The 13,067-nt window shown below is 46.3% G+C and overlaps 2 protein-coding genes and 1 non-coding gene across 3 annotated transcripts in view; all 3 read right to left on the reverse strand.

Annotated features, from left to right (window-relative positions):
* LOC125715120 (uncharacterized) overlaps positions 1-13,067 on the reverse strand; it is a 1,180,389-nt gene that overhangs the window by 1,022,526 nt on the left and 144,796 nt on the right. The window lies entirely within an intron of this gene.
* LOC125715114 (uncharacterized) overlaps positions 1-13,067 on the reverse strand; it is a 935,270-nt gene that overhangs the window by 775,639 nt on the left and 146,564 nt on the right. The window lies entirely within an intron of this gene.
* Positions 8,878-8,960, reverse strand: trnal-uaa (transfer RNA leucine (anticodon UAA)). Its single transcript has one exon. It is a non-coding gene; the product is annotated as a tRNA-Leu (tRNA).

The raw sequence follows: 13,067 nt of genomic DNA on the forward strand, positions 1-13,067 counted from the left end.
CTGGATCGCCTGGTACAGTCTAATCAAGAGATTTTAAACGATTCCAACCTCGAAGTAATCGTAGACGTAATAAATATCCCACGCGGCGGTGCGAACAAACGTAAACTACAGACCATGTTAGCTTCAGAAATAATTTCTAAAAAAGCCAGACACGTGTTTATCATTAATAACAACACCAACGCGTGTTTCGCCATAAACTTGGCGCATCTGCTGCACGAAAACTTCACTGACGCCGAGGCTGAAAAGCTCGGCCTGGAGTTACAGGAGAAAGCGGGATTCACCCCCGATCACGCAGTCGCTTTGAATGACATTATCAATTTCGAGAAAATCATTGATTGCAAAGCAGTGGTGTATTATCAACAACCTTATTCAAACAATCTCCAAATTTACCAGACACCCACGCCTAGCGACGGTAGACGGGCGGTGTATTTCTTTTTACACAATCAGCATTTTTACGGCATTAAAAGCGTAAAGGGCTTCTTAGGCGTGGGGTACGTTTGCCCGAGCTGTTTCAAAGGGTACGATTCGCCTCACTCTCATCAATGCGAAAAATTTTGTAGCGTCTGTCAGACTAATTGCAGAGAAGGTGAAAGCACACCGGCGATACTATGTGAGCGTTGTAATTTCAGATGTTTAAATGACACCTGCTTTGAGCGCCACCGTACGCCTAGGGTCTGCCCAGTTAGGGGGGAGCTCGCTACCCCCTGTGACAAGTTCAGAAAATGCAAAGCCTGCGGGCTCAGATACTACCTCACTCCCGAGAACCCAAAACCGCACTCGTGTAAAGCGGAAAAATGTAATATCTGCGACGCTAAACTCCACACGGCCGTGTCAGACATATCCACCCCACATCTCTGCTATCTAAATCCACCCGAGAAGCCTAACATAGGGGAATTACACTGTGCAGGACGTGCGCGATCGAGAACAGACAGGAGGGGGCGTGCGGGCATTCCGACGCAGAGCGGGCATTGACAGGCGCGTGGGTATCTGCGGAGCTCAATCTGGCTTTAGACAGGGGGTACTCGCTCGTTAAAATTCACGAAGTGTGGCATTTTCCCCAGACCAGCGGCGACCTGTTTAGAGATTACATTAAAACCTTTCTCAAAGTGAAGCAGCAGGCTTCGGGCTACCCCGACGACGCGACCGATGACGTGGGTCGCAGGGAGTACATAAAAAACTATCTCGAGCGTGAGGGGATCGAATTGGAGCCCGATCAGATAGTGTCTAATGAAGGGAAGCGGCAAGTGTCCAAACTTCTGCTTAACTCTCTGTGGGGTAAACTGGCGCAGAGGAGCAACATGCTCCAGACATGTATAGTGTCTGACCCGGGGGAATTTTTTAATTTTTTCTGCTCGGACCTGTACGAGATTTCCAGCTTCGCGTTTGTCAACGACGAGGTCGCCCTCATCCGCTGGCGTTTCAAGTCTTCCTACAAAGTGCCGCCGGGAAAGACTAACATATTCATAGCGTGTCAAACTACCGCGTGGGGTCGGTTGACGCTTTACAAAGAACTGGAAAGATTGGGGCGGAGGGTGCTGTATCACGACACCGACAGCATCGTGTACATAAGCAGGCCTGGTGAATATGACCCGACCTTAGGCAATTACCTGGGCGAGCTGACGTCCGAATTAGCCCCCGACGAATACATTGCTTCGTGGGGTGCGCTGGGACCAAAAAGTTACTGTTACCGACTCAACAACGGGAAAACACAAATGAAATGTAAGGGTATAACTCTAAATTACGAAACCTGTCAAAAGGTAAACTTTGACAGTATGATCGGATTGATTGAAAACTACATCGGAGGTTGTAGGAATAACCCCGCTATAATGACGCAGTACAACAAAATCAAACGCGACATGAAAAGCTTTCGCCTGTTTAATAGGCCTCTAGATAAAAAGGTCAGGGTCGTCTACGACAAACGCAGATTGCTGGCTAGCGGGGAAACTCTGCCTTTTGGTTACTGAAATGTAAAACTAGCAGCATCGCAAAAGGGCTTTTAAAGTTTTTTCTAAAAATCAAAGATGTTCATTTGTTTTAAAATGAAAAGTTTTTTTCAAAGATGTTTTTTAAAATCAAAGTAAGATGTACAAATGTTTTAAACTGAGAAATGTTCCTAGTAAGATGTTTTTAAAAATGAAAAGTTTTTTACAAAGATGTTTTCTAAAAATCAAAGATGTTTTTAAAATGATCATAGTATGATGTTTTTAAAATGTTCATAGTAAGATGTTTTTAAAAATGAAAGATGTTTTAAGATGTTTTTAAAATGTTCCTAGTAAGATGTTTTTTATTTTCAAACTTGTGTACTGAAATGTTTTGTACATTTATCACAAGAGTTTTTATTAAAAACTTACCCATGCACTCTGTGTCTGTGAAAGCTGACACCCCTCCAGCAGTGGTTTGCACGTGTGTGTGTGTGTGTGTGTGTGTGTGTGTGTGTGTGTGTGTGTGTGTGTGTGTGTGTGTGTGTGTGTGTGTGTCCTCGGAAAGATTTAAAAGATTAGGGCAGTATTTACCGTTTCGTCAGTGTGTTTTTTTTTTTTTTTGCAAAATGATGGGTAGCGGCGTGAGAGAGGTCGACTTTGATCACCGTTTAGAACTCCCGTTTACGGCTATAATCGCAGGGGCAAGTTCTTCGGGGAAAACCTATTTCACTAAAGAAATGCTTTTAAATCAGAGTCACTGTTTCATAGGGGGCCCCGTTAAAAAAATTGTGTGGTGTTTCGCTTCCCATCAGCCGCTTTATGATGAACTACGCGATCGGATCAGCGAAATTGAATTTATACAAGGGCTTCCCAAAAGCTGGGAGGATGAGGAGCGCTTCCCCTCAGGCTCCTTGATAATCATCGATGATTTGATGGACAGCGCGTCCGAAAACAAACTCGTGGCAGAAGCTTTCACGAGGTTCAGACATCACCGTCAAATCTCGGTCATCTACCTGGTGCAGAACGTATTTCACCAGGGCAAGTACAGCAGGACTATAGCCCTAAATACGACTTATTATTGTCTGTTTAAGAATGTGCGAGACAGAATGCAAATCAAAGTTTTAGCTCAGCAAATGTTTCCTTGGCAGAAAAAGTTTTTTCTAGATGCCTACCATGAGGCCACAGGGCCCGCGCACGGCTATTTATTGGTCGATTTGAGAGCCACGTGCCCAGAAGAGTTCCGACTCAGGACCGGATTATTACCGGGGTCGTTACCCATCGTCTTTCTACCGGCGAGCCATTGATTTATCACTACTAAGCTATGTCCGAACATCTCAGGAAACACCTGCTGACCCTTAAAGTTTTACAGAGGACGAGGGGGATGAAACGTAAAAAGATTCTTACGGCTGACCCATCTAACGACATAATTTTGGCTCTCTCCGAAATCTGTCTCAATCTCATAAGAGGTCGCATACCTTTAACCGTAGCTCAATTTACCAAACTCAAGAAACAGAAAAGATTGATTAAACTTTTCGCATGTAAGAAAAACAGCGTCGCTAGGAAACGCGTGGCAATTCTTCAAAAAGGAGGATTCTTATTACCGCTCTTATCAGTGGCTCTGCCATTCGTTACAAGCCTGTTTGCCGGTAAGACGGCTAACTAGCCTTTTCCAGCAACATGAGCCAAGTCAAGAAAATGTTTATGCTCAGCCCCCAGCAACTGCGTACGCTGACCCAGAGGGCGACCCCGCATACCATCGGGGAATCGGCCCTGGGTGAACTCGAACACCAGATGCAGGGTTTAATAAATCAGCCGGCTATGCATCTGGATGAAAAAGTGAAGAGATACAACCAATTGCTACAGAGGTATCTGAATCTAGCCCGAAAAGAGGAAAATCAGGGGCGAGAAATTGTCCTTACAGAGCGGAAAGAAAAAACGGACGAGGAGGAGGAGGGGAGACAGCCTGACGGCGGCGGCGTGACTGGGGACAAATCTGTACAGGAAGTTATCCAGCAAGTGGCGCCTAGGGCTAGAAAGAACGTGGGGTACATCTTGCATAAACTGCTCGATTCCGACGGGGCGGTACGTTGGACCCAGTCGGGTGAACTCATCATCAGAGATAGACCCATTAAAGGTTCCCATATTTTAGATTTGATGAAAACTTTATCGCAGCCTAAATCCCACGCCGGCGGATATCCTAAAGGCTGGGAACCCTTTTTAAACGTGATATCAGAATTAAACATCCCCCTCACGAGCGTGGGTAACATCCAAGCCAGGAAAGCCCTAAGTCATCTTAAAGATTACGGCGGAAGGGATCCCCCGCCTCCCTCCTCCCCTCCTGTGAAACAGAACCTCGGGAGACGTAGAAAACGTATTGTTGACGACTCACCACCACCGCTTGAGGGAACCCCTCACACACCGCGCGATTCCTCCCCAGAATATCGTTTATGGCCTTTAAAGGGTACTCCTTATGCTCCGTGGATAGATTACAACGATTAAGTGTTTTATATACGTGTGTGAAAAAGAATTAAAACGCCTGTAACGCGTCGGTTAATAAAATGTAAAATTTATTGAATAAAGGGTGTCACGTTTTTATTTTTTCCCCAACATGAATCTAACAAGCATAACAATCTTTAAATAGTTTTAACGAACATACATTTTGCGGCTTTGAAAGTTTATCGGCATTAACACGGCTAATACACTTGTGATATTTCTTGATAAACTCGGATACTAGAGCGTCGTTTTTCCTCAAGTCGTCAGAGTACAACATCATAGTCTCTTGAAATGAAAGTCCCTTGAAGCGCCGGTAGAGGAAAAAGGCGACGTGGGCCCCGCACGTGGAAGAAAAGTCATGTTGAACTTGACGCGTATTATACCTTATTTCGGTAGCGTGCCTCCCCAAGAAGCTCATAAAACTCTTTGGGTAGTAAGGGGAATCGGGGGGATAACCGTAAGAATCAAAGAAGGAGGCTTTGCCCTCTTGGGGCTCCAAAATTATCCCGATCCAGTGTTCACCCTCTCTATTCTGGTCATGCGTGTTTGCGACCAGAAAAGCGGGCCTGGTCTCTATGCGGGTGGGTAATAAATCGCTAGGCCACACGCCTCCAAAAGCATCCCCCAGCAGGGGCCGTAAAACGCATTCCAGCTGGTGAGTGTTCATGATGATGATGATTAAAAGTCCACCAAAACCTGTCTCTTGGCGTTTATTTCAATCACGCTGTCGAAGCAGGCGTAGACGATGAGACTCATGGTTCGAGGTAGTGGGGCTCTGAACCTTAAATCCAGACGGCACGTGCCGCTGATGGCGGGTGACAGGGCACCGCCGTCCAGCTCGTCGTCTCGGGAGAGATTGAGAGCAAATAGCGAGTATCCGTTTTCAAAATCCTCGCGGTTGATGCATAAGGGCGAATCCTTTAAATGCCTGTTTGTAGCCAGGAAAAGGTTGTAAAACTCTCTGACCGACTGCCTCGCTCTAAAATCGGGCTGGAACGGTTTGCTGGGTATGTGTCGCCCGTTGACTGAGAGGCTCAGAAATTATTTTTATAATATAATTTTTAACGACTACCCTGCTTATAGGGTACAGGGCGTTTGCTTTCATGAGAGCGGCCGAGTGACCCAGTGACACCGCCGGGGAGACCTCCACTTTTTTCACAAACAGGCTGGCCCTCAGTATTTTCAGCTCGTAATCGGTGTCATTTCTACACATGAGACTAAAGTCGCTTTTAGCCTTTACAAACTTTAAGCGTATATCCACGTTGTTTAACAGCATTCGTTCGCTGAAAAAAATATCGGCGTGTATAGGACCCATCAGAGAAAACTCCTGAGAGTTTCTACAGAAGGCGGCTCGCTTCTGTAACCCCACGTTTGGGCCCTGCGCTGAGACGTCCACGCTATCCAAGTCGCCCCCGACGTCTTTGTACCAGAGCCCTGCCGAAAACTGACTCTCTAGCGTATCCGTAGAAAAATTGAGCAGGGTCTCTATGACTGACCTATAGGGGTGCGTGGCCGACGAAGAACTGATCAGGACGTCGTTCAGACTCACATCCAGCTGGGAGAATATGCCGTTTAGCGGGTACTGTATAATACCGCAGGGGTCGGCGTCAACCAGGGGGGCTCCATCGGCCCTAACGATCTTGAGCCTTAGATATAGCAGTGTAGAGTTGAGGTCCACATAGAAATTGCCCGACCCCGGTATTAGGAAATCCAAAACATCCTGATCGGTAATGGAATTTAATGGGTTGATTTCTACATAATTGGTCTGATCTATGGATAATTGCGTCATAGGGGCCGCAAACAGGTCCAATTCAGATTTGGTACATTCAGCCGAGAGCCGGTGAGCTAGAGCCATTCTTGTTTACGCTGCGTTTTCTCTCTCTTAAAATATGTCCCCGGGGGGTTTCCTGTTTCTCTTGGCGGATGGAGACTTGGGAATCCTGACGCCTCTGCCAGATTTTTTTTTCTTTTTTTTTTTATGACCTTGCAGCAGGGCTAGAGGTGCTTGGGCTCTCTTTCTACTCCCCCTCCGAGAGAGGAACAGCAGACCCGACCCTTCCTGCTTGGGGTCACCTGTGTTTGTAAAACGGCCGCTGACTACAGAGCTGACTAGATCCGATCCTATTCCTTTGACCGCCGATTTCAAATGAGGTTTCGCTATATCGACCCCACGCTTAAGAAAGGGTAAAACGAATCTAAAAGCCCTACTGAGCATGGACCCCAACCCACGCCCGTACATCACGGGGCTCCCCGCAAAACCGGGGAGCCCATGTCCCGCCTGACTGGTGTAATACGTAATAAATCTCTGTGGATTGTGGTACGCCATGCTCCCCCCCCCCAACACCTGCGCTTTCTCTTGTTTTGTTTTTTAAACGGGCCGAAAGTGCAGTTTGACGATCGTTTTTCCGTAGGAGAAATTAATCAGAGTATTCTGATCGTTCTTTATCTCGATATGCAAATTCTGTAGGCTCTGCTTGTTCACCGGTACGTACTGCAGCTTGTGGAACGGCAAAGTGACTACGTCGCCGAACGCACCGTCTATTTTAACGGTTCTGAGGAGCGGGACTACAAATTCCCCCACGTGCTGCGGTTCCACGATGTTACAGTAGACGTACATATTGTAGAATCCCGTGTGAATGTCGCCCGGGTAGGGTGAGGTCGACCCGCTACCTCCTCCTAGGTTATACCACTGACCCGGCTCAAAGCCCAGCATGTAGGCCAGAGTAGGTTTAAATTGGATCTTGTATTTATGGTTTCCCGTCATATTAACCCTTCGTGTAATCTCGCTGTATGAGAAGGAAACTTCGGTACCTAATTTTTTTAACGTAGCGTTGATTTCTGTCACAATCTGTTTCAGAGATTCATAATAGCCCACTTTAATTTTCCGAGGAAAAAGGTAAGGTAGGTCCACTGAAGGATCGGCCTCTCTCTTTGCCTCCGCCTCCGTATCCCGCAATTCAAAAGTATTTTCCGGGTGTGTAACATTTCGCCACGTGTAACAATACATGATTTCAGCCAGAGCTACTTCGTAAGGCCCCCGTAGCTCTATAGGTCGCGAGAGCATCACGGTGTAATCCGAACTCTGGTTATCGGGGAAGATGGAGAGACAAGAGTTTGACGGTAGCGTGAGGTAAAAAGAGGGGCGGGCGTCCATTTTCTTTTTTTTTCTTTTTTTTCTCTTTTTTAAAAAATTAAACCTGTATCAAGTCCGACCGCGGTATCCACGAATCGAACCTCGAGGGCCAACCCTGCCAATGTACTAAAATCCACTTTTTCCCCTTTCTGTCGGTCTTTGAGCATATAACCTTCTCGACCTTGAACGCGCGTCTCGGAGATATTTTGACTTTCTGCAGCTCCGCTTCATAGAATGTTCCCTCGAGTATTTCACCGCTCACGTCCCTCAATTTATACACCGGTGGGGATCTGGGTACACGTTCGCATATGACAAAGTACTCGTCCGTAAATGTCTGCTCGTACTTTTTGTCAAATATCTGACTGTGCTTGGAGACTCTCACAGTGTCCCCTATGTTAAACTTAAAACGTGGCCGTGTGCTTTTTTTCTTCAGGGGACCGTATAGATTATCAAATACTAGATGAGCATTATCGGGCCTGACCTCGGCAGGTTTCATTTTAATAGCGCTGTGAAATGACTGGTTGTACCCCTTTATTAGATCGTCCAACACATCCACATATCGCCGGGTGTTTTTAGCCGTAAAGTACCTGTACATCCTCTCTTTTAACGTTCGATTAAATCTCTCTACGATGGAAGCTTTAAGTTCACTAGCCGTAGTGAAATGGGTGATTTTATGAGTTTTTAAAAGTTTCTGAAAAGTCCCATTTAAAAGCTCCTTACCGGCATCCGTCTGTAGCTTGAGGGGGACGCCCCCCTCGGTTAAAATAGAATCAAAGGCCTGGGTTACAGCCGCCCCAGTCTTGTTTCTTAACGCGCGAGCATAGGCTTTTTTAGAAAAAACATCAATCACCGTAAGGAGGTATTTTAACCCGTCGTTGTACGTGGCCAGCCCTTGCATGTCGCATAAATCGGCCTGCCACTGATACATGGCTCTCGGAACAAACACTCTGTTCCTGGGGAAATTCTTTTTAACCGGTTTATGTAAAGTATAACTGTCTTGCATAGACAGCCAGTCTCTGATGTCATCAGCAGCCACTTTTTTCCCCGTATCTTGCTGCACGGCTCTCTGCAGTCTGGAGACACCTCCGTATGACCCCGGTTGGCTGGGGTCATAGTACGAACTGCTCAAGACGCGAGCTGTAGTCTTGGCAACAGACATGCTTTTCACACACTGAGTGGGGGGAGAGCGGGGTGCGGCGTTTTATAGCTGACTGTGGATGGGGGTTGTTAAGAGACTGAGTGAACATCAGTGAAATTTTTGTGTTTTTTCTACATTTAACCCATATTGTGTAGTTTGTTTTTTAATTATTATTATTTTACAAAAGAGTTTAGCTGGGGTGGGGATCGAACCCACGCGGACATACGTCCATTGGATCTTAAGTCCAATGCCTTAACCACTCGGCCACCCTGCTCAGCATTTTTACCTGTTATTTACAAAGACTATTACAACGGTATTCAAGTTTTAATTTTTTATTTTTTTTTGCAATTAGTGAAAGATATATATATATATTTTAAAAAAGCTGGTATACAATTTGTGAAGGTTACATTTTCAAAATGCAGGTATACATTTAGTTACACCCGTGACAGTTGTTGAGGTAGATTAGCGATGTCACATGCAGTAAAGTGGATATAGTGGCTTTTTCAACGATACATGTATGTAGAGTAGAAAGCATCTGATTAACATCGATAGGCTGCTTATCATGAAATTTAGAGGTGACTACATCTACTATTAAAGCGTAAAATACAAAAATGTGATTACAGTCAAATTCATTGTCAGGAATACAAGATAGACAAGCGCGTATGAGACTTTCGGGGGAATGTCTTTCTCCCTCTGACATCAGTTGAGTAAGTAAATCCATCCCCCGCTGATAATTTTCTCCGACTTGAGAAATCTCAAATAACACTCTATGAAAGCAGCAACAAGCATAATCATCCCGACAATCGCTTTTATCAATAGCACGCAACAATAGTGGACTAACTTTTTCTAAAAAAACATTTAACATAAACCGCCGTAAGGGTCTGCTGATACCGTTCCCCATCACAAGATGCTTTTTGTTTTAGTCTCGGGCCTCCCAACGAGTCATAAATTCTTCTTCCAGGATCTGCTTAAACGCTGGGTTCTGTTCAAACAGATCTTGTTCCAGTCGAGTGATTTCCAGCATGCCGTTGCGGGCCTCACGCAGATCGTACAGGATAGCTTCCACGGCCCCCTCCAACCTGCCGGCGGCCGCTCGGATGCCCAGGGTCGATAGAACGTGGGTCAAGGCGGGTGTCAGCCGATCGGTCCAGAGGTCACGCAACACAGAGTCAAAGTGTATGTAAAAGTAATTTCTGCCTGGAGGAAACAGACAAGGGTGTTGTCTTTGACTGGGATGATCCACCTCGCAGCCGAAGCAGTTTTTCTGCTGATGCTTCCTGATGACTGAGGTTAAAAGGCCCACTATCATAGCCTTAATACAAGCCAGCATCCCACGGCAGAGAGCCGGTCTGGAGAGAAGCCTGCAGATCTCAGGCGTCGGAGGGTCCTCTCCAGGATCAGAGGCCGGTGATGATGGAGGGGTTGGAAGGAGCTCCCCGGGATCAGAGGTCAGGGTTGCTGCTGGAGCCTCATTGTCCCCGCTTTCACCGTCGCTATAATTTGCTGCTGCTGCTGCTGCTGCCATGATGTTTGTGAAAAGGGGTTGTAACAGAGTCCACTTTATATAGCGACGGCGGGTGAGGGGGTGAGGGGGGTCCTTACGGCGTAGGTTTTGTCATCTCTTGCATCTGCTTACGCCCCCGACTCTCCTTAAACATCGCTTGGTAGTAACCAGACTTTTCTTGAATCATCTGCATCCAAATCACAAACGGTATTCTCAGGCCAAAACAGTCGCATTTAGGCCACTGCCATATATTCACCATTCTCTTGTCCAGCTCCCCGGTCGCGTCCCACTTCATAATGGTGGTACGCTGTTTACGAGCATCTCTATAGTGCATCTCCATTCTTCCAGTCTCGACCTCAAGGTCGGGGTCGGTGCTCTCCTCCATCATCGGGGTAACGACAGTCTTCAAGTTTCCCCATTCCGTTTCGGAAAAAGTCACCAGATACGGGTCGTCTTTCGGGGGGTCTGGGCCGTCTCCGGTGACCTGAAAGACGCGCAGTTCCTCCGCAACGTTGTCAAAGAGGCAGACCAGTTTATTCCCGTTGGGCAGCTCCCAGATAGCCCTCGGGTCTTCCGACGGTCGCATCATAGGTACCCGTCTACGTGCCGTATGAATCTTCCTGGGAGCCCCCGGAGGCTGCATAATGGCCTCCTGCTCCTGTTGAGTCTTAGAAGGTGAGGTTGAATCTTTCATTTCGGAAGTCCCAGACATGTCTGTATTTTTTGAAAAGATAGAGTTGGCCCTGCAGCGCGAAGCTCCCTATATTCTACACGGCCTGCTCGTGGGGGCGTGGTACGGATGAAGATGATGCCTCTAGGAGGAGGAAAAGGCCCCCCGCTCGACGTAATACAATTTAATTGTCTCTGTCACCCCATATCTGCACGGTCATGTATGACAAACAAAACTATAAACAGAATTTACTGGCGGCCAAATTGTCAGACTTGATGTATGACCAGGTGGTACGGCCTTGATGATGCTACTCGTGCCTGTGTAAGAAAATTATCTGTAATTTGGGACGTATGTGAAAACAAAACTTTAAACAGAATTTACTGGAGGACAAAGTGTCAGACTCGATGTATGGCCCGCGTGGCCGGGTAGGGGGGGCGCCTCGATGGCCAGGTGGCACGGCCCTGCAGAATTTACTGGCGGACAAATTGACAGACTCGATGTATGTCTCGACTTATGACCTTTACAAATTGGCGCCATACGCCGATGTGATACAAACGCTTGCGTGAGGAAAAAACACACGGTCAAAACTAGCGCCGAGCGTTTTTATTGGACGGTAGACCCTGCACCTCCTCCTCTCATTCTTTGCTCCAACTTTACCATTTTATCCCACAGTCTCTCACAGTTTCTCTCAGACTCGCGCAGCAGCACGCCTCTCAGCTCTCCCGCATCGCTCTCTCCGAGGATTATCCAAAGCCGTGCGGACCTTTCCGCGCTACCGCACCAGTATGTGAATAAGTCCTTTGCTGATTCTCCGAAGCCCGGGGACCTTACCACGCTACCGCACACCGTACGCTCGCGCTCCATCAGGTAACCCAGCCCCGCTCACTCCCGCCCGCGCCCCACAAAATAATAATAATAATAACTTATTCAAATAACACACGCTCATAAGCACTCTCATCAATATCATTTTTAAAATAATACACACTCATAAGCACTCTCCTCAATATCATTTTAAAATAATAAACATTTAAAATAAGCATTTAAAATAATAAATAATTAAATCCAAATACCATTGCATCACTAACACAACCAACCCATGCCCCCTAAGCCACAATCATTTAAAATAATAAATAAATAATTAAATCCAAATACCATTGCATCAGTTACACAACCAACCCCCGGGGAAGAAGAAAAAAAAATATTTAAATAAATAATTAAATCCACATGCTATTGCGTCAGTTACACAACCAAGCTCAACCCACCACAACATAAGCTCCGCCCACTGAACTTTTGAATGTGACCTTTGACCCGACCTGTCATTTTGACAAAAGCGGTATTGCATCTCTCTCTCGCGATCTTCTCACAAACTTGAAGACTGTCACTCCCCATTCACGTTTTACAACTTATTGTTAATGATAAAGAGACAGCTTTTTACACACAGTTTTAAACAAAGTACTGATATTATTCCTCTTCAACTTTCAACTTTCAACTTCAACTTCAGCTTTGTTTTCTATGCAAAAACCATTTCGCCACAGAAGACTCGATATTATTGGCATAGCAAGTTCTGCTCTTCTCCTTTCAAAACTTGCTAAAAGCTGTATTTAAAAGAACAGATTGGCCGGGGTAATTCACACCCTTCAATGCCAGCTTAATGTTTAGGTTAGTGGGAGTCACAGAGGAATTAGGGATGGAAACTTCTTTGCTGGTGGTAGAAGCGGTCTGGTGAATTTTTAGAGAGAAGAGGCTGTCGATGTTTGAATGTAGAAAATTGTTCTGGCTGCAGCCTGCAGTATAGACTTGTTGGTGTGTGTAGCTCCCAGTGTTCTGACAGCGTGACGTTTTGGGGAAGCATGTGATTCAGCAGCTACCAGTGGGCTTCGTGCGGCGGAGATTTTGTGGCTGTTAGCGGAGTTGATAACAGAGGGTCGTTAAGAGAAGCCTGCATGCAGTAGGCAAAGGAGTAATGTTTGCCGGTGGGGGACGTGCGGCGATTAACCTGTGCGGTAGTGAAAAGGAGTTAAAAAGAAGGAAGTGTGCGGATGCGGAAAGAATGGAATAATTGTGGTAGGCTGCCGGCTGAGTAGTTTGGTGAATGTTTGGTGTGGGTCCGGCGCTGCCGATTGGATGGTGGTGCTGCAGTGTGAGTCAGATAAAAAAAAAAAAAAAACCAGGAGTAGGATCCAATGGGACTAACTGGCATGTATAGA

Source organism: Brienomyrus brachyistius, chromosome 2 (genome assembly GCF_023856365.1).
Source record: "Brienomyrus brachyistius isolate T26 chromosome 2, BBRACH_0.4, whole genome shotgun sequence".
Lineage (NCBI taxonomy): Eukaryota > Metazoa > Chordata > Actinopteri > Osteoglossiformes > Mormyridae > Brienomyrus > Brienomyrus brachyistius.